Source organism: Sceloporus occidentalis, unplaced genomic scaffold, assembly GCF_023333645.1.
Source record: "Sceloporus occidentalis isolate IW3139 unplaced genomic scaffold, rSceOcc1.0.p SCAF_5, whole genome shotgun sequence".
Classification (NCBI taxonomy): Eukaryota; Metazoa; Chordata; class Lepidosauria; order Squamata; family Phrynosomatidae; genus Sceloporus; species Sceloporus occidentalis.
Window position 1 is genome coordinate 127,659,846 of NW_028316985.1, and position 22,504 is coordinate 127,682,349.

Below are 22,504 nucleotides of genomic sequence, written 5' to 3' on the forward strand. Positions count from 1 at the left end.
ACAAAAGCCAACTGTGGAGGAAAGGCCACAACTTTATTAACGCAAAACCAGCAACCAAAGGTAGGGTTGGCACAAATGCATGAGGTCTGGATCATCATACAACCCGCTGTTTTAAGATAAGGGCAAGGCATATATCAGCAAGACATCGGGATGAGCTAGGGGCTAATGGAACGCCATCTCATATCTGTGCAACCTACGAATTGCATTAATAATAAAGCCCCTAGTCACCGGGGAGCGGTGTCACGTTATGGCCCCCGCAATGGCCACAACGCATGCCCTCATTGCTCCCGTGTCCCATAGAGACTCCTGATACAGTGCTACGCAACCCTATAGACCATGCCAACCAGATCCAGACCCTCTGCTGCCGCCCCAATGTTGTGACAAAAAAACCACGAACCCTAGGGAGGGCGGGTGGGAGAGCCGAGCAGCAAATGGCGCTGAGCGCCGAGCAGCGTGGCCTTATATAGGCCAATACATGTGTGGGAGGGGCCAGGAAGGGAGTCCCCCACCCCCAGAGCAGCCAACCAATCAGCGGGGCAACCATAGAGAGGGGCTATCCGCCTCTCAGAGCGCCCTCTGGAGGCAGAAGTCCCTCCCCTTCCCTCCCTGGCCACCAATCACAGGGCAGCACGCCCCAGCAAAGCATGCTGGGGCGCACCAGGAGCCCTGCGTTGCCGGCCCCGGCGGCAACATGGCCTGCCCGCTTAGTTGGGTAGCCGCATTAGCCATGGTGGCATGGCTGTTTAGCACCCCTTCAGCGCTGCATCATCTGGACACAGAGCCAGATGTGCGTCATGATGCCATGCACCATCTGGAGTGGCACACACATCATGGTGCCCTGGGGGCGGAGTCAGGCCATCATCAGGACATTGCACCCTGACTCTGCTCACAAGCAGAGTCCCTTCTTTTGTCCCATTGATTGCCTTTCCTAAATACTCAATGTAAAAAAGAAAATGTAAACCAAAGAATTTTTAAAAAGAGATAAATGGATCTTAGGCTGCTGCCACACTGTAGAATTACAGTTGGACATTACTTTAACTGTCATGGCTCCATCCTATGAGAGAAACTGTATTGTGGCACAGAGCTCTCTGAAAATTCTCTGACAGAAGGATAGCATTGAGCCATGGCAGTTAAACTGCATTAACTTTTCTGTTTAGATGCAGCCTTAAAACTAATAGTAGAAGATAGTGACATTTTGGAAGATAAGATTATTTGTATGAGCACCAAGATCCTGCAGAGACATACATTTGTTATGGGAGTGTGGGAGAAGACATTTATTGATCCCACAGGTTTTGGAATTGTGGTTGTGGTAGTAGAATGAATGAGAAAGAAAGAATAGATGAATGGTATGTATGAGAGAAGAATGGGAAAGGGGAGAGGAAGGAAGATTGGAAAGGGCATTGAACCCATTGGGTCCTGACCTTGCCCAGAGATGGCATGTAGACTTGGACATACTTCTCCAACGTCCTTGCATAAGAAGGTTCCCCATCCTTATCTTGCAAAAACACTTAGTTGATAGTTATTTTAACATGGCATTTACCATCATGGTTCAGACTTCATCAGATGTAATTACAAGAATGGAACTTCACCACTGTAGCTACATCTTACAGGTCCACCCCACAAAAACCTACCTTTTCTTCCAGGGAGCAACTCAACTGAAGGGTTTTGGAGGCACTCAGGATTCAGGAAGATGAAATAGGGCAAAAGCAGCTGGGAATAGGGGGTGGGGTGGGTGACTGTGAATGAGATTTTAAAAAACGATGGACAAGTTCCTGTATGGAACACATAGCTATGATTTAGTAGCTATGCTCCATCTCCTGATCCAACCCCCCCTCCAAACCCAACTTAAAAGCCAGGCAGTCATACTGAGTGAAGATGTTCTGCAGCACTGGGGAGTGAACCGCTAAGGATAAGGCATCCAACCCCATCCTAGTATGGAGCCAAAGAAGCAGAGAGCCCTACAGAGTTCAGTCACAACTCCTTGTTGCATTGCAGATAGCTTCCAGGAACAGTCTGCATGCACTGTCTTTCAGCACCCTACTCACAAGTAGTGGAGCCCTTCTTTGTTTGATGTCATAATTGTAAATGTGAATATGAAACAATGTCAAGATCATAAGTCTAGCATAACACATCATAATTGCCCAATAGCTCATGCATGTTCAGTTATTGGATGTTTTCAGGGATTATTTCTATGAAAAAATAAGTAAATTCAGAGGTTACTGTTCAGATAGAATATCAGTAGAAATTCCAAGAGATGTGCAAAGGGTTTTGACTAGATTTGTTGAGAAAGGTATCAAAACATGAATGCAGCTCACACATATGCCATGACAGGATTTGGAAAGTTTCATATGCTTGGCAGCTGTCTCTCAAGTTGAAATGAACTTTAAGATGACACTGCTCAAATATCCATCCATTTAAGATCCCAAATTTACAATACAGTCCAAGACAAGACAAAACATATCTGTAGTACTGGAGAGATTCTTCACATCAGCATAAAATTTAAAACTCAGGCCTTGAACAAATCATTTTATGTCTTAATGTCATCCAGCTTCAAAGCTATTGGATAAATTAAAAGTGAAAAAAGGAAAATATATTTTAATACAATTTAGGTGTAGGAAAGCTTAATATTTATATGCATGTCTGATCATTTTTATTAATACACATAAAAATAATAATTAATATTGTTAGCAACATTATTAGAGTACAGCAGAAGTATATTACTATCTTTAGACAAATGACTTCAGAGTTTAAAACTGCTTTAAAACACTGAATTTGATACACACAATATGGTTAGGACAAAGAGATAGTAAATCAATATTTGAGAAGTATTGTTCTGTGGAGTTCAGAATTTTCTTTCATCTACAGTCTAGTCTACCTGGCCTTGAATTCATAAACACTTCCTGGTCTCCATGAATCATATAATTTGTTCTATGGTTTCATATATTACAATTGTGAGGATGGTTTTGGTTTTTTTATTTTTTTTATTTTTTTAGAGTCAACAGCAAGGGAACACAGTCGATTTGGGATGGGATGGGATGGGATATAGGAGAATTCACTAAAATACTTAAGGGACTTATTTATTGCTACAGTGATGGAAATTCTTTTTAAAGCCTTTCTCTGCCATCACTACAAGCAATGGCAGCAGAGTTTCCCTTGGCGACTACTGATCTTCTCCCTCTTCATTTGGAAAGGTTCTGTATCATGTGCTAGGCTACATCTGTACTGCAGAAATAATGCAGTTTGCCACTTTAACTGCCTGGCTCAATACTATGGAATCCTGGGATTTGTGTTTTTTGTGGCACCAGAGCTCTCTGAGAGAGAAGGCTAAATATCTCAAAAAGCAGCAAATCCCAGTATCGAGCCATTGCTGTTAAAGCACTGTCAAACTATATTACTTCTGCAGATGAAGCCCTAATTTCATTGCAAATCAGCTTTGGGAAGAAAATGGCAGCCTCTAATAGCACCATTTCCCTTCCTTCATAAGACTTCTGTCTACTAAGACACTATATAATAAAGATAATATATTTCAAAGACACTTTGAGAGAGAGAAATAGCAAACCCTGGGAGGTAGTTATCTCGAACAAAACTGCATTGTCAATTGCCTTTGCCTGCAGCTGAAGCAAAGAGAAAGAGAACATTTCTGTGTGTGAAGTACCTTTATTTCTAGCATTCCCAGTTCCCAGTTAACACCAGTGTTCACTTACATAGCACAACTATGTTTATGTGTGTTGCACTTCTGCACTATTAATGCACCAAAATACCAGGAGCAAGGGGAGGGACTGGGAAATGATGCACTTTGGCCTATTGAACCACCTGTAGCAAGGCCAATGTTGTGGCCTGTGATCCTTCTTGTTATATACGTCCTGCAGAGCTTGAACAAAAAAAGGCAATGAGTCTTCTAAATGGCCCAGCAGCAGTAAACTCTGGAAAACTCTCCATGTATTGAATGTTGTGGGTAAAACAATGTGGGAAACCAGCCACAGATGGAATGGGGTCAACTGATGTATCTACTAGGTGTATTTTGCTGTGGATTCCTTAGCCAGGTTTTACACAGATTCAATGTTCATTTTCCCAGATTATTCACACCTCCATTTCCACAATCAGTTGACCCAGAAGCAGTTGCACACCATCTGAGACCTTTTGCCTGCCCTGCCTCTCTGACTTCACAAGGGTCCCTTCATGACATGACATGACATGAATCTTCCTTCTAGTCTTTGGCCATAAAATCATAAGAAATGACAGACCTGAAAACTGTAAAAGCTACATCCCTGTTCCAGAGCATGGGAACAATATTCCATCATGACATACACTGGTTCCCATGGAAAGTGACCAGGTTGCTGCAGAACTAGAGAGTGCAGTGATGGTGGAAAATGCAAGTGATGATAAAAAGAAAGTGTCATCTACCACCACATTTACACAAAACTATGTCACTCTTCCCTTAATTTTTAACAAATATGGTTTTTGGTTCAGCTTGAATCCACACTTTCAGGTGGATATAGGGTTTGGTGAATATTGACACACAAAGTGTGTAGCCATTGCTTTTGAAGCAATGGATTTGCCTGGATTTATGAGCTGCTAAGCAAGGATATTTTTATCCATTCTCTCTTTTTCACTCATTCTTCCACCTTTTCTTCCCAAGCAATTTCTTCTCTGAGAGGCCTGTCCTTCTGAATATCTGTGCTGGAACAAATGAAGTGGCAATCAGTGTTTTTGTGTCTTTTGCTTTGCAGCCAGTTGTAAAGCTGTTGTGATAGTTATTCCCTGGCTTGCTTATTTTCCCCTGAGCCTTGACCTAACTGATGCATGCATTACAGCACTCCAGCTTCTACCAGCTGTTTCAACACACAACAGGAAATGATCTGCACACCCACCATAATCTCCAAGTTGGTATTTGTTTGACTATTCATATCAAAACATTTTGTATACAGCTAAGGTGTGTCCTGTATTTTGTTCTATAGAGTTAAGCAAGTGACATAAGCAGATAATTACCGAGAGGTCAAATCTACAAAATATGAAATAAAAAAGAAGCAAACTGGAAATTTTTGACTGACAAGTAGAAGTTAATTTACCACAGATCCTGAACCAATTGCAGATGCATACAGAGCTTAGCTGCCAAGAAAGGTACCTTTTAAAGGTTTAGAAATAAAAGAATATAAAACTGCATTCATGAAAAAAAAATGTTAACTGGAGTTTTCTTTCCAAATAAGAGTCCATATTGCAGTCTGTTTCATTGCTCTTTTGTACTTTGTACTTTGCCTAATTTACAGATAGACAAAATAATAATACTAATAATATTTGCATGGAGAAATGACAGTCGATTTTAACTTCCAAGGCCTGTATCTGTAAACAACTATACGGAGCTTAATCTTTCCTTTCTTCCCCTTCCCCTCCTTCTCCTTCTACATGTTCAGCTTGGCTGCAGAGCACTTGGCTTTCACTGAGGGGCTGGCAATTAGACTAACACTTTCTAAAACAATACAGAATACTCTGACCGAAAGAATGAAAGGTCAGCTTGCTCATGCTGATCCAAGTTTGTCTTCAATTCCCTTTCCTGTCCTCCCATTGTTATCCCATCTAGAAAGGTGTGCAAGTAATCCCCTTGACTGCCCTTGATGTCAAAGGTGCTTTATGATTCACTGCGAGGAATGTGTTAGCTGCAAGTGATGTGAATAAGTAGCAATTTGACCTTCCTGATATCAGCTGGACTACAGGAAGACAGAGTAAGCTTTGTGCAACATGGTAAAAATCCAGTAGAGATGGTATAAGGCCTGAAGTATTGCATTATTTGTCATCATTTAGATTTTGCCTCCCGGGGCCATTACAATCATAACAATATCCTTGACTGTCACCTTTCTCACCAGGGTGGACCAAATTACAGGCTCCAGCCCTGCAGAAGAGGAGTGTGCCCACAAATTAAATGTTATGCTCAAAAAGGCTTTTGAAATCATAAATAGAAAGTTAATTAACCATCAAAATAAATTAAAACTGTCTTAAACCATTTGTTTTTTCTCTCGCCCTCCCTCACCTATCCCTTCCGCACCAACCATATTTGTTTGCTGCAAAACCATAGAATAGCTCACATAAAGCAGAATGCACACTCCAGTCATGCCGGCTGCTGATCATTAATTGCATCAGAAAAAGACAATATTTTATCTGTCCTCTTTGGAGTTGGAGTGTGAATGGTGAAGCAAAGAGAGTGAAACAGAGTGAAACATGAAAAGCTTGATTTGTTAGGACCCCTGCTGTCTGAGAAGAGATCAAAGCTCAGGAGGGGGCTGTAGAACAGCCGAATGCATTGCACTGAAACATGGCCTGTGGCAGCTGCTCTGGGCACTCTCACACAACACAGGTGTACCTCCAGCTCAACCCTGCCAGCTGAATCATAGGAGCAGGTTACCTTTCCTCTTCTTTCATTATTTCAACCTCAGCCACTGAGGAAATACAGGCTCCATCCATCACAATGCACAAATTCACAGTGCACAAATTCAGCGCAGGCCTAATTAAAGCTTTTCCTTTCATTTGTGGAGATAATTAGACTTTCATCTCACCAGGACGCTTCAGAAAGATCTATTTCTTTCTTCAATAAAAGCTACATCAAACAAAAGCAGATTTTAATCGCCTTTTCTTTGGGGCATGAGTCAATAATGAAAGATGTCATGGGTAACAAAAATTGTGTGCAAGGAAAAAAACGGGAAAGCAAAGGACGGGGGGGACCTATGCAATGTTCTTTAATTAACATCATGTTTGCAAACACCATTAATTTCCCTCATTAAAATGATTTTTATCTGCAACTGATTGTTGATAAAGCAATCGATTTGAGCATCTCATCTGTTTCACTGCAAAGCAGGAACCCCATCTGGTGTGCTTTTTAAAGCAGCAATCACGCAGACTGATCAGCAACATGTGAGAACAATAAAAAATGCATGCGTGTGTGTGTCAGGGATTTGCTAGGCAGAATGCAGGGCAAGGGCCACCATTCCGAGATCATGTATTAAAAATGACTTGATGTCAGGCCAGAGGACAAAGTGTCACAAGGATCAGGAGTGCATGAATAACAAATGAATTAATAAGTGGAGCCGTTACGGGTTCCATCTGTGTTTAAGGAGCAATGGTGAGCAGGTTTGGGGAGGGGGGAAGAAAAAGAAGAAAAGACCCGTCATTTAGATGCATTTAACGCTACTCTACTCACATTTGTGATGTAATACCAGATGACAAATGTGCCAGGCTTTGCTGCCTGCATTTTTCTAATTAGTGGCAGCACCAGACCAGACAGTTTTCCCCTGTGCTATGTCCACCACTGGAGACAAGGAAAAGCGTTTTTGGCTTTGAGCCCACATTCTTGTTTTCAGCTCTTATTTACTTGGAAGCTTTGATGCACACACACACTGATATCTGCACTTAAAAGACAATGTGCACGAGGTGCAGGAAATGGAAATAGGTGAGACTTGTGGGTGTCCGTTGAAACCACAGTAACAGCCTATTACTTTCTGTTCCTGCCATTATCTAGTCAGACTGGGTGCTAGTTTGCTGATGGATAAAATAAATTCATCCATCAGCATTCTGAGTAGAAAAAGAAGAAGGATAAAAACAACCACAAAAGTTGAAAAATAATATTAATGAGGCTCCCCCTCCCTTGAAATTCACTGTGAACACAAATCCTTGCTTATACATGCAAGCCCCAAGTGAATCTAAAACACTTTGTTGCAGCATTGCTATCTAGGAAAACAAGGTCCTGAATAAGCCTTGCTACACTAAATCTTCAAAAATACATCAACAAAGGGATTTAGGTCATATTAACAATGAGATGCAGTTAGGATTTACTTTTTTATTATGATTATTATTATTACTATGGTTATTAAACTGCTCCTACTCTTCTGCTTTTATCAGTAATCTAGCACACCAAAACTTCAATATAACAACTGTTTTATTCCTGTTGTTGTGAGTAACAACAGAAATAGGAATCCCCCCCACACTTTTAAATATTAGATATGATTATATAATGTGATTCTTATTGGTATGGTATTGATACTGTGGCATTAAGGGAACTAATTCTGTGTGCACCAATAATCCATTCATTTTTTTCTCCTAGAGATTAATAAAAATTATTCTCCTAATTCATGGATACCTTTACTTTCCCAAATCTTCCCCAACCTTTATTTATACATGTAATAATTTACTAAAACAAGTAAGTAAGCAAGCAAGCAAACAAATCTAGTGGTTTAGCAGGTTCTGTTCAAGTTATATAAAATGTCAAAAATTGCATAGGAGAAAGGATGGGAGAGTGAACAGTAAAGGGATGGCAAGAGCAGGGAGATAATTTGCTAAATTAGTTCTTCAAAGAAGCAACAAGTAATTTTAGCAGACTGCTAATTTCTCCAGACTGCACCGTTTTTGCAGTTTAAAACTTATTCTGTGCACAATTCTCAAGTGGGTTGGTTTTTATGTACAGGAAACATTTTCTCTGCAAAGTACAGCTGAAAAATATTTTTTCTTGCTGAGAAAATGCACTTTTCTGCACAAAACATGCAAATTTTACACAGAATAAATCCTTAACCACAGCATTTTCTGCACAGGGAACAATCTTTTCTTAATAGAAAAGCCTTTTCTGTGCAGAAAACGCTGCATTACAGTCCACATATAAATTTTGCAAAGAAAAAACCCTGAACTCTGATGTTTCTGGAATACTTAGTAGGTAGTGATAATGTTAGGTGAAAAATTAGTTTCTATGATTTTTCACTGAATTCCATAACTACCTCATTCTACTACAGTTGGCCCTCCAGATGCATGGATTCTGCATCTAGGGATTCCGCCATCTACGGCTTGAAAATATATATATTTTTAGTTCCAAAATGAAAACCTTGATTTTTCCATTTTATATAAGGGATGCTATTTTACTACACCATTGCTTATAATGGGGCTTGAGCATTCATGGATTTTGGTATCCACATGGGGGAGGGTGGAACCAAACTCCTGCAGATACCAAGGGCCCACTGTACTACATCAAATGTATAAAAGTATTTCTTTATTGCACATCAAATGTCTTCCCTAAAGACACTATACAAATGAAGAGAGGAACAGAGGCCCGATACAGATGGTTAAAAGCTCTTTTGTGGGGCCAGTTTTAGGGCTCCAGAGGGCTGGGCACCCATACACACTCAGCCTTTCCAGTGGAGCCTGTGCACCATCTTGCTGGCGCCCCACCCACACAGGGCACACAACGATGACATGTGGGCATCCACATGCTCAAAGGGAAGCAGCAGTGTCAATGTGTGCGAGCGCCATTATAGCACTTCTAAAAAGAAGCCGCTCTTCTAACAGTTGCTTTTATAGTAGTTTTAACCGTTGTTGTAATTAAAATGTCTTTATAGTGTTCAAATTATTTATGTGTTTTGACTGGAATTATTTTAACTTGTTAGTATTGTACACCAACTTGAGGTCCTGTGTTAAAGGGCTATATGGAAGTATTTTAATAAATAAATAATAAATAGACATATTTATTTTCCATCTCAGAACTGGTTCAGACATCCATCTTCAGTACAGATAATCTACTGCCAAGTTTCAGATGCATTAACTGATCCATTTTATGGGTGTAAGCCACTTTATCTATGGACTCATGATTTTCTGGTTATAATGGCAGAATGCAATTATTATGGCTCTCTCTTAACAAAAGGCCACAACTGTAGTCCTATAGCAACATATTTGGGAAAAAAAATATATAGTTTGAGAATTCTAGGCTGCTTATGAAATCATGTCCTATGAGAAACAACTTAGGGAGATGGGCTTCTTTAGCCTGGAGAAGAGAGATTAAGAGGTGATATGATAGCTCTGTTCCAAATATTTGAAAGGATGTCTTATTGGAGATGGAGCAAGTTTGTTTTCTGCAGTTCCAGAGACAAGGACCCAGAGCAATGAACTCAAATTATAGGAAAAGTATTCTACCTCAACATTAAGAATAACTTCCTGACAGGAAGAACTGTTGGACATTTGGAGAGTTGTGGAGTCTCCTTCTTTGACACAATTAGTTATAATATAAGGGATTAACTTGTCAGGTGGTAAGGCCTTAAAGGCCTCATTCTGTTTCTTTGTTCAGAATATTCTTCAAGAATTCTACACTGTTTCATTCATTTAAAAATAAAAAATAAAACAGAATTAACAATTGCACACCTCAGGGTCACTCTCCCTCTTTGACAAAAACTTGCAGGGCGAACACAATGTAAATGAATGTCTCTTTCTAAAAATAATAGATTTTGGATTGTCCAATTAAACTTTTTCAGAAAGTGTTTTGTCCTTTGTATATTCAGCCTGCTAGGATATTTAAAGTAATGTTGAAGGACAAGAACCAATTTAGCATAATCAGAGGTACTGCAGAGGCCTTTTAACATTCTTTTCAAAGTGTGTGTGTGAGAGAGTCTCTGTCTTTTAATGCCCCCCCTCCCCCCATATAGGGATCAAACTCAAGTTATCCTTCTATTAACATTAGGCTTCTGGTTCTCTCTAATTGATTTCATTTGTCCTAAACTTCTTCAGGTATGCAATTGTTTTCATTAACTTTGGTGGCAGTATGTTAAGGATCCTGTGGAGCTTTACAAAGCAGGAAAAGAGGCACATAACAAAGTAATGCCCTGCAGGCTTGGAGGACTTCAACATGAAAAGAACACTGGAAACAATGGTAGACATAACAATTACTATAGAAGGTTACAAGAATGTAAATAGAGGGGGGGGGAACACTCAATACCCCTTTGAATCTGAAATGGTAGACTAGGCAGTGTTGGTTTCTGTCTCACTCCTGTCTCATTCACTCATTCAAAAAGTCATAGTCCACAACCTATATCTAATTTAGTATTCTAATTTAATCTATTTTAGTTTAAAAAGGCATGAAAGACTCTTGTAGCACCTTTGAGACTAACTGATGAAATGGGTTATAGGCCACAAATGCACACACTACACTACAAATGTATTTTCCCCAGTTGGACTCAAACATGCTTAGTTTTTGTTGTTGCTGTCAGCTGTCTTGGAGTTGACTTTGACTTAGGGTGACCCTATGAATGTGATACCTCCAAACCCCTCTGTCCTCAACCACTTTGCACAAATCCTGCAGGCACAGGGCTTGACTGAGTCTATCTATCTCTTTCTAAAGCCCCCACCCCCCCACCCCACCTTTCCTAGCATTATTGTCTCTTCTAGTGAGTCCTGCCTTCTCTTGATGTGTCCATAGTATGACAGCCTCAATTTAGTCATCTTGGCTTCTGGAAGAGTTCAAATTTGATCTGTTCTAAGACTGAATTATTTGTTTTTTTTTTTGGCTGTTCAAGCTACCCATAGCCCTCTTCTCCAGCACCACATCTCAAATGCATTTCTTTCTTTCTACTGGTTTTCCTCATTGTCCAGCTCTCACATGGTGATGGGAAATATGATGGCTTGGATGATCCTAACCTTGGTGTTCAGTTTTATATATTTGCACTTCAATATCTTGTCTAGTTATTTCACAGCATGCTACTCAGTTCCTGTAAGTCTTTTAATATTTAATTTAAATAATTTTGGGTTCTGTCAAAGTTTCATAACTTTATATGGAGTTAAGGAGTGGAAATGGGCAAAGCTTTCATCTCACCTTCCCTAAGGGAATTATAGCATAAGGAGTTGATGACAACTGCTTTACTTATCTAGTATTCTGGTCTCAGAGCTGTCTCCATTGTGGATTTGTCTTAGGAACTGATCATAATTGTAGTTTTGTCCCATTCAGTAACACATGGCTTTTACTGCTGCAATATTTACTTAAAGAAAAAAGTATTTTCAGTTCCCATGGGATGAATCATAGTTTATAACCATTTCCCTGTCAAAAAGTAAAATGTACCACCTTCTCTACTCTTAGTATTGTTTCATCCCACTTTGAAAGGAACTAAGCAATTTACGTGATAAATTATACACCTGAGGAGGTGAAAGGAATTTATTTTCATTGCTAGGATGACAATTCCTAATCCCAATCAAATGATTAATAAATGAGAATGTGGATTTGTTGTTGCGGTTGTTGTGTATCTTCAAGTGATATCCATTTTTTGGTAACCCTATCCTTGGGTTTTCTTAGTAAGATTCTTCAGAGTGGGTTTGAGTCCATTGCCATCCTCTGAGGCTATGAGAGGGTGCTGAGGGTCAACCAGTGGGTTTCATGTCTGAGCAGTGATTTGAACCCTGGTTTCTAGAATTCAACACTCAAACCAGTATGCCACACTGGATCACATAGGTTCAGTTCCACTAAAGGTAATGCAGAGTGGTTGATACAGATCTCATCCATATGAATGGATATTATTTCCAGTATAATGTAGATCAAGAGGTGTACCTGGATGTGCATCCCAACTCCACATTTTGACTTGAGTAGTGTACCTGTGCCTACATACCCTGAAGGGACCAGATACCATCTAGTCTCAAAAGCTAAGGTCATCCTTGGTTAGTACTTGTACGGGAGACTGCCAATGAATACTGGGTGCTTTAGGTTATATAAGAAGGAACTGGCAAACCTGCCTCTGAGTATTTTTTCACCTAAGAAAAACCTATGAAATTTGCATCGTAAGTCAACAACAACATAAGTCAACAAGTCACTTGAAAGCATGTACATACACAATCCACCTGACAATAGATGGATTGGGATGAAAATATTAATATCCTGTACTGACAAGCAATAAAACTACTGACTAAGCACAATCAAGACAGAGAGCAAAGGCCCAGTTATGTGGGCATTAGGAATGCATTACCTCTTCCTTTCCCTTTAAAATCAGGGCAATGGGAGGGTTCTATTTCCTCTTAGTAATGTCATTACAAGCCAAATCCAACTTGCTGCATGATGTTAGGCTATCATCATGTTTGCTATATGTTCTTTCAATGGCTGAGATCAGAAAGGGCAACTGAGCTCCTCCAAATGTTATTGAATCTCAAGCTCCCATAATGTCTCACCCTTGATTTTGCTGACAAGGGCTGATGCAAGTAGAAGGCCAAAAAATATTTGGAGGGCTGAAATTGGTTGATTGGGGTTTTCTGTGAACAATCCTAAATTCTCTGGCAAAATTGCACCTAATTTAGTGGAACACTAGCTTTAGCCAGAAAGATGTTTAATAATCCTATCAAAGTAAGGACCACTGCGTTTCAGGGGAAAGTAAACCCAGCAGGGTTGATACCATTGATATCAAGGCCAGTCTTTTATTAGCAAGTTGCTTTTTCTATGAAAGTAGGCATAAATACAAATTGTACAAATATAAAGGATAGCAGTCTGTGAAGAATGATACTTCTGGCCATAAATTTGATAACAGGAACCCAGCTGCAACATATGAGTTTATGATTTCACCCATTTCTCCCTAGAAAGACACATTTTGGTTCATAAAATGGAAGACATTATGATTTATAGGCCATAAAATGATTTGATTGATGCTGTAGCTCTAGCAATCTGATCAGATATTCAGCCTTTCAAATTGTGGCCACAAATCTGTGACTGTATTCAGTAGTTCATTGAACTACTACAGTCTGATCCTTGTTATGATCATGGCAAGTCCAAACATGCTTCTAGATGGACAGTGTGCATTGGGTGTATTTATAACAACAGAGACCCAGTATGATTTCCAATAAGCACTCTAAAAACCATGTTTCATTTTGGAGTACATCACTGAATATTATTGTGCAGAAATAGTGAATTATCAATAAGTATTCTTGAAAAAGCAACTATATTGAGTTTTAGAACTAAGCAAAAACACATGTCATAAACTTATTCAACTAATTCTTTGTTTGCAGTGACATGAAAGGGGGGGGGGACACAAAACCACCAAGTGCAGAAATTATTCACTAACATTTCCCCCTCATTTTCTCTATGAAAATTTTATTCCTATTTGTTGGGGGCAGGACGCGGGATTGCATTATAAATTCAAGTACAATAATTTCTTTTCAAATGTTTTAAATGCACTAAACAATCCAAGTCTTTTAAAGTGGGAAATTGTTAATTTGATAGTATGCAAACATTCATGTAAATATGCTAATATATAAAGCCTTAGAAAGGCAAAAGCACAACTGTCTGAATAGCATGAGTGAGGAGCATGTGGTAGGAAGAGATTTTGATAATGTTGTTGGTGCATATGTTTCAGATCTATAGATTCTGAGGCAGTCTAAGGTACCGAAGAGCCACGGCTGCATAGTCCCACCAACTTCACAGGTAACTTCGGTGGGAACACCAGAGAGGGCCTTTCTCAATGGCTGCACTTAGACTTTGGAACACCTTTTCCAAGCATTCTCCAGTGCCCCTCTCCTTGCTGTCTTTCCACAAGCAGATGAAGACTTTTTATTGAGGCAAGCTGTTGGAATGGAAGGTTTTTAAATAAAGGGCTGCTTTGTTAATAAATTGTATTGCTTAATTTTTAAAAATCTTTTTAGGGTGTTTTTAGAGCCTTGCATCCTTCTGAGTTCACTAAAACGAGTACCCAGCTTGTTGGGGGCTATTGGCTTACACACTGGAAATCGTTTAGGGAGTGTTGAAGTGCACTGATAAGTGGTATAGAAATGACCTTGCTATTGTGATTGCTATTTTAATATGGCTAATAGTTTAACTTGATTTCAATGCTGACTTTTTGTGTTTTTAACTTACTTTTTAAAATGTGTAGGCCACTTCGTTATAATTCTTTCTATAAAAAATGGTTACTTTAATGCATCCCTGCTACTGGTTATATTTTCTTCCCTTTAAAAGTTTCATAAGTTTTGAAGGTCAGTTTCAATTTGAAACTTATTCTGTGCAAAATTAGCAAATTAATTTGCATGGAAAACAGAATATTTGTGCATGGAAAATAATACAGTATTTCAATGCAAAAATATTAATTCCTATGCAGGAATATTAATTTCTGCACAGTAAAAAAGCTGAAAATGGAAATTCATTCTTTGTAAAATTGTTGATTTGCACAAAATCAGCAAAGGAGACAGACTTTCTTGTGTGGAAAATAATATTTCAATGCATAAATATGAATTCTTGTGCCAAACATGTGTTCTGTGCAGAAAAAGTCAGATTGGGCCAGAGCAACTGCACATCATGGCCCCAATCTGCCTTTTTGCCACTCCTTTTTGCACTTGCCAAAACTGACTTTTCATGCTGCAGCTGTATGGTGCTCCGGTGGCATGCAGCATCTAAACGCCGCACTGCCAGAGTGCCTGGAAGCTGGCTGCCATGCAGGCAGCTGGGCAGTGCAAAGCTGGATTCTGGGCATCATAAGGGCATGCATCATACGTACGCCATGCCCTAAGCCGGCTGTACCAGCCCTAAGTACGAAAACAAAAAGTCTAGGGGGGATAAAAATGGAAAGCTCAGTAATTTTATTAAAACAAAGTAAACCAATAGGAAGCAAGAAGAATGAGAGAAGATAAAATGTATGCAATCCTGTGGACAGACAGGCTTGTGTTGGCCTGTATGCCACACCCTAATGTAAGCAAGGCTAATGTTGCCAATAAGTACTAGGCTTGAGAACTGCAAATCCCAAATAGTATAACAAACAAAAGGAGGTGTCAAACATACAAAGTGCTAGTGCAATAGCAGATAAATTCCTTTACATCTCCCAGAAGGTAAATAAAAGGGATAGCACAGTAAGCCCAATTACAATGGAAAATGAACTAACAAAGACGAAATGTGTTTCGACTAGAAGTCTTCATCAGTGGTCATGGTAAACTGATATTACAGCCTTGTAAAATATATCATATAGTATGTTGCGACATCCAGTTGCAGTAAGCAAGTTGTTAGTCCTCTTGGACCTAGTATGGTACATCAGACTTGGATGTCCCACATGTAGAAACAAGCCCTGTACCAGCCCTAAGACTGTTTTATATAAAAACCAGACCAGGAATTCATTAGCTTAGTATCATCTAGTATTTCCAAAAATGTGGATCAGGATGCCCGATTGGGTCATGAGGTATTCCTGTGTGGGTCACACATTACAATGCATTTTCCTCTACTTTCGAAATGGAGTAAGTAGCCTGCATGGAAACAGGCAAGAGGAAGTGCATTAAAATAGGACCAAAAAAAAAAAAAAAAAAAAAAAAAAAAGGACAAGACTGGATCAAAAATGTTGGAAGTGTGTTGAAAAGAGGAATGGGTGAAATAAAAATGGGAGTGCCAGAAATTGGACAGTTATGGGCAAGAACAAGACTGAGTGGAGTTTCAAGAGATGGATGGAAAAGCCAGAATCATGGAAGGGTATCTTGGTATGTTCTCAGTACTGAATAGTGGAAAACAGCACAAGATTTCCTATCTTAAAAACAAACAAACAAACAAACAAAAACCTCCATTTTAACTTGGTTTTCTAAAGTACACAGTAATTTGGCTTCTTACTTTCTTTCTCACTTAGGCTGTTTCTCTATTAAGCATTAAGAACATAAACTTTCTGTTCATACACATGGGGTTGAACATATGCTCACAGAACATATTCTAGGCATGATCACATCCTTTTTTCTTTGCAAGATATACTGGCCCATCAGGCTACTTGTTCAACATGAAAAATCAAGCCGTACAAATAAAACAATTGAAGTTCCTTAAAACAATTAGAAATGTTGTTTCATAGAAATGTTAATAGATTCTGTTTTAAGTGTCAGAGTGAGAAAGTGTTCCTTTTTTGTATTAGGTGACACTTTTCACAAATACAGTGTCTTCCTATTTTGTCTTGGCTAATTAATGAAGAACCTATGATTAATTATTGCTTGGTTGATTTAGAACCTCATTCAAATGCATATTGTAGTATTTCCAAACTGTTATCACACTAAGTTGGGCAGATATATTATACTTATTCAAAACAGGTACTAAAGTTTTGGCTATATTCAAGGTCTGTATAAACACCGAAAGTATATCAACAGCAAGTTTGTGCCCTTTGGCATTTTTCTTGTTAGGAATTGTTTCTACCTTAAAATGAGTTTGTTTGCCCTCTGGAGGAGGGATGCCATTGAATACAACCCTATGTCCTTGGATGGCCATGATCCCATATCTGGTAGCATCTCAGCTTTTTTAGAAAACCATTTGAGGAGAAATGTCTGGCAACAGGAGCCAGGGGGGAAAAAGAAAAAGAGAGATAGACTTAGTAACAGCTGAGACTGTCAGTGGGGGTAAGGTAAACAATAGTTGGTTTGAAGGTGGGAAAAGTGGTGTTAGATGTAGGACCTAATAGAGCTTGGGGGAAACACTTACAGTGTGACACACACTACCTTCAGTCAACTGCTTTTGTGGATAATGATAACCAAACAATGGCCCTTCAGATGTATGGATTCTTTATCCATGGGTTTAACTATCCATGGCTTGAAAATATTCCAAAAATATATAAATCCCAAAAAGCAAACCTTGATTTTGCCACTTTATATGAGAGACACCATTTTACTAAGCCATTGTATATAATGGGACTTCAGTATCCCCAGATTTTGGGATCTACAGGGAGTCCTGGTACCAAACCACAGCAGAATCAAATCAAGGATCCGTTGTACTTAGGGAGTTGCAATGAGAATGAGTGTCACTCCATTATGTATTATAGAGCTATGATAAACATTTTCCCATGCCTCCACCAAATGTCCTAATTTGCTTTCTTTTAACAAAATCTAAGATGTGTTGGATATGCAAAAACTTTCTTACAAGATCAATAGTGGAAGTAATGGTAGAATTTCTAGAGTTATAGCTTTAGTAGAGGATGAAACAGTAGGGTACTCTCATGCTATAGAACTAGAGTACTCTACTTTTGTAGCTGTAAGGTAACCAAAAGTTCCAGAGCTGGGGCTGTACATAAAAAACACACAACAACAACAGGGTCTGGGAGTTCTGTGAATTCATGTCCTGTGGGTTCTCCCCCCCCCCCGCCCCTCCTCTTTCTCTTTTTCCTGGAAATTGCCATTCTAGGCTTAAAGAAGCCACTGAAAATATCCATGGTGGCTGGGAGTGGATGAAAGAGTGAGTATGAGATTAACAGATTCACTTTGATGTCCTAAGGCTCATTCCCACTTTCAGTTTAAACCAATTCCTAATTCGTCCTCCCTCCGTGTTGGAAATCGATTCCAAAATGTCCCTTGTTTCCACTGTCAAAGTGGATCTTTTTCTTACTCCAGTGTAATTGCTTTTTTTTGGCACTAGTTGCACCACTTCAAATCGGCTCTGAGTGAGGAGGAGGCCAGGGATGGAGGTAGAAGGAACCAGTCGGGAACATAAGGAGGAAACCGGGGAATAGAGGAAGAAGGAGACAGCCGGAGACAGAAGGAGGAAGCCAGGGATGAGGGATAAGCCGGGGAATGAGGCAAGAGGATGAAAGGGGAGACAATATTCACTTAATTGATCAAGCAATCGATCGATCGATCAATCAATCAATCAATTGCTTGATCAATCAATTGAATATTCTATCAATTTTACTTTAAAAATGCACTGGCACAGGCAGTGCTGAGAGGAGGAGAAATAGTGGATCTGCCAAATACTGAGGAGGGATGGTAAACACCCCTTGGCCATTAGTCCCCCCTCCAGAATGAATAGATTCTGATCTGTTGTTCCCACTTATTGAACTCACTTTGGAATCAATTATTCTCAAAAGAACCTCTTTCAAACTACTGTCTGGAAAAACCGTTGGTTTTTTTTTTTTTTTTTTACCTTTGCTTTCCTTTATCATGACAGGAATCGATCACATTGTGACAGGAACCAGTTTAAAATTGGAACAAGAGTCATTTACACTGGTCGGCAATTCGGTCTGTTTCATAGTGGGAAGGCGCCCCTAGCCTTTCCAAGTCTTTTTTCTTCTAATTTCTGAGACACCATCCCCTAAACCATAAGATTTGTATCATAATATTTTAACTACCTTGTTGGATAGGCTCTATGATTGTCATATTTTATCCCAGACAAGGATGTAGTCCTCTTTACTTATGCAGGAATATGTTGCATAGTATGCAGGTATGCTCAGAAAACATTATTGTTGATAGTAGGCTCCAGTATGTTTAAACATTTTAAGACAATCCCCTCCCGCCCCCAGGTACACTGGATATATTAAATAAAAAAAATCATAAATATTTGTAAGTGAACAGAACATGAGCCTAAGGAGACTACTGAGGTGGAAATGATTGCAAATATTCTAATAAGTATTGTTCACGAGAACAGCAAAAGCATGGGCTTAGGGGGGCACAGCAGAGTTCAAAGAACAGAAACAAATATATATTTCATGAAGACTTCATGTGCCTCATTTTCATTCTGAAACAGGAAAATGAAGATGATTTTCCAGTATCCAGGTGTCAATGAAATTTAAGTGCCCACCAGACTGCTGGCCCACCTATAGTTTATTAATGCACTATTAATCTACTTGGGCAACTTGAGAGTGTCATTTAGCTTCACAGCCTGTAAGTATAAAACAGCATCACACTGTGAAAGTAATGGTAACACTTAAAAATCCCATTGTTATTAATTCATTTTGCATGCACTGTAATCACACTGGTCTTAATGAATTCATTCAGCATGTGAATATTGCATATATTTTCAAATACACATCCTGCTGCAGATCTCTAGTATTAATTAAGATGGTGAACCAAATAAAAAGTTCCCTTTAAAAAACACTGTAAGGCAATACTGTACATATTTTTCATATAAGACATTTATACTTTTTCTTATTTAGAACATGCACTCCATTATTACTGATGTAATGTACTTAACTGATTGGTTTTCTTCCAAAATATTTGGTCTTTGTTTTAGAGCTCATCCTTCAGCTTGAAGCTTAGACTCAGCATCCAAGAATTTATATGGTGTGTTTGTAAGTCCACCATGTTTTGTCCTAAATGTACAATGGCATATCCACAAATTCTCTGTGATCATATGAAATTGCCAAATCTGCTTCAAGTCAGACAATGGAAAATGTTAATTTTTTGGTAAATCTCTAACTAAAGACTCTCTTCATTTATTAAGAATAGCTGAAAGTGCTGCTCATTTAAATCAATGTTTATAAATTCTTATTTGATAGTCTATAACCTTCAAAAAATTCAAAATGTTCAGAAACAGCCAATGTACTTTTAAATAAAAGGCTGGCATTCTTTTGGTGGCAGATGTACGTATAACTGAAAATTACTAGTGCATAGCAAATCTTTTTGGTCATTGCAGAGGAGGGAATTTACTACTTCTCTCGTGATGAGCAAATCTTTAACAGAACTCGTGTTTCTCCTGTAGGGCTCCTCCATGTTTGTTTAGTAGAGAGCAAGGGGCAATTGAGAAACATCTGGGTATGTCCCCAAAACCAGATGCAGAATGATAAATACACTCTCCTGGACCTTCTGGGTCTCCTCTGGATGTTGAGGATGATGACGTTGTTATTGCCACATAGCCAAATGTTTCTCTGATGCCCTCTGATCTCCACTGGACACTAAATGGCCATGGAGGGATGCCTCTGCAGGAGGAAGTTGAGTCTCTGAGACAGGAGAGGGAAGATATATTATACATCTAGCTATATATCTTATATTAATGCTACTCAATGTTATGCAACACATGTTATGTTTTGCAATACATGACTACTCAAAAGTAAGCCATATTCAAATGGGACAGTCACCATGGAATAGAGAACAAGATGTAAGGGAGATTTGCTATATTCCTCATCCTCTTGATGTAATGAGATGTTCTCTTAAAAAACTGAACACATGCCTTAAGATTTTTCATTCCAGTGTAAGAGCAAGACCATGACCCCCTTTCTTCAGGGTTTACACTATCTGTGCAAGAAGCTTCTGAACAATACTGGTCTCTTTTCCTTTTGTGAAGCAAAGCAAACACACAGTGCAAGCACAGAAGGGCAGGCTTACAAAAGGATCCATCAGAAAGATGGACACAGCACACACAGAGCTTATGCTATTAAACGTCCTACAAAAAAGGCAGTTCTCCTGATTATTATTTGCAAAACTTGCATTGCAAAAAGCCCCACTCTCACAAGTGAAATCATTTCTATTAAAACACGAAAAAACTTTGCCATCTGAATTAATAAGGAGGAAAAAATGAGTTTTTTTTTTAAAAAAAACTTTTTACCTCCTGATCCAATAGTGTCAGAGAACTCTAAAAAGGTTAGACACTTGATGACCAACCACAAAATAACAAGGCCAGACACAAGACATTGGATTAAACAAGAACCATTTTACTTGACCTAAAACCTATTTAAAATGAACCTGGAGATAAGCAGCAAAAGTGGAGGGGTGTGTGTGTGTGAAACCTGATGTGGGTCCAGCTGAGTCCCAGGTGTCAACCTGTGACCACCTCTGCATCCTTCCCTTGCGCAAAACACCTGACACTGAAGGCAATCCAATATATTGGTTGCTTCCCAACAAGACATTTACTGAAAGATAAACTGAGGGTACTCCCCCCCCCCCAAGTCTGTAAACTTTACAGGAGAGAGCAAACCCCCCATTCAGCCCCAAGGGGAGGCTATTTTCCCACCTCTCAAGTCCCCCAGCCTATGGAGAAAGTTCCGTAGCCAACCCTTCACCAAAAGGGTGCCAAGGTGTACACAGAAGTCTGATATTCCACCCCTACTAATCTGTTATGGACAAGGGGCAAGAATCTGCTTAGTCCCTTTCATCTACCAGGCCAGCTAACATGGTCCTCAACCCCTGTTACAAATTCCCAGGAATAATAGATTACCCTCTCCCAACAAAGAAACAGCACCAGCCCTTTAGCCACTGGAATAAAATCGTGGGATGTGTGAGAAAAGTGGCTCAACCCCTCATACAAGGCATTATGCACCCCCCTAATCAGCCTTCCATGGGCAAGGTCAATATGTCAAAGATCTTCCTGCCTACACCAAACGTGGTGTGGGAAAATAGCCCGAACAAAGGTATGTGAAGCCATGTGCAGCCTGTATAGGCAGACTGTAAAATAAGAGTCTTGATCTTGAACAAGTCCAAGTTATTCCACCAAGGTGAATGACCAAACATATGGAGGAGACATATAATGCTCCTGATACATATGAGGCTATCTGGCATGACTATGACATAAATCACGCAGAGCATGTGAATAGAGGGCATTCTCACTGAGGTGAATGACCAAAACCTGTGGAGGAGAGTGGCGAAAACAAAGGCAGATTAGAACATTGGCAATAGACAATGGGTGCTAAGCTAGGAAAAGTTGGGGGCTGTTCCCAGGAATGAGTATAAATGGAGGGACAGAGGAGTGTTTAGAGTTAGGTAACAGAATTTTATTTTACCCTGAGAGGTTTAACAGCTGAGGGAGACTGCTATGAGGTGCAGTTAGAAGGAGGTTTATGTACCCAAGATAGGAGAGATGTTTATTGTACCCTGAGGAGTTAGGAGCTGCTGAGGCTAGGATAGGCTGCTGGGACAGTTGGGAAAGAGTTTTAAAGTACCTGAAATAGGACTGAGGAAAGTTTCATTAAATTGTTATGATAATATCCTGCGGGAGATATAGTGCTTGATGACTAGTGAAGTCCCAGATAACCAGAAGTGTTAAAAGATACAAAAGATAGGTAAAGGTTCTGTTAGAACTCAGACTGTAAAGGAACAT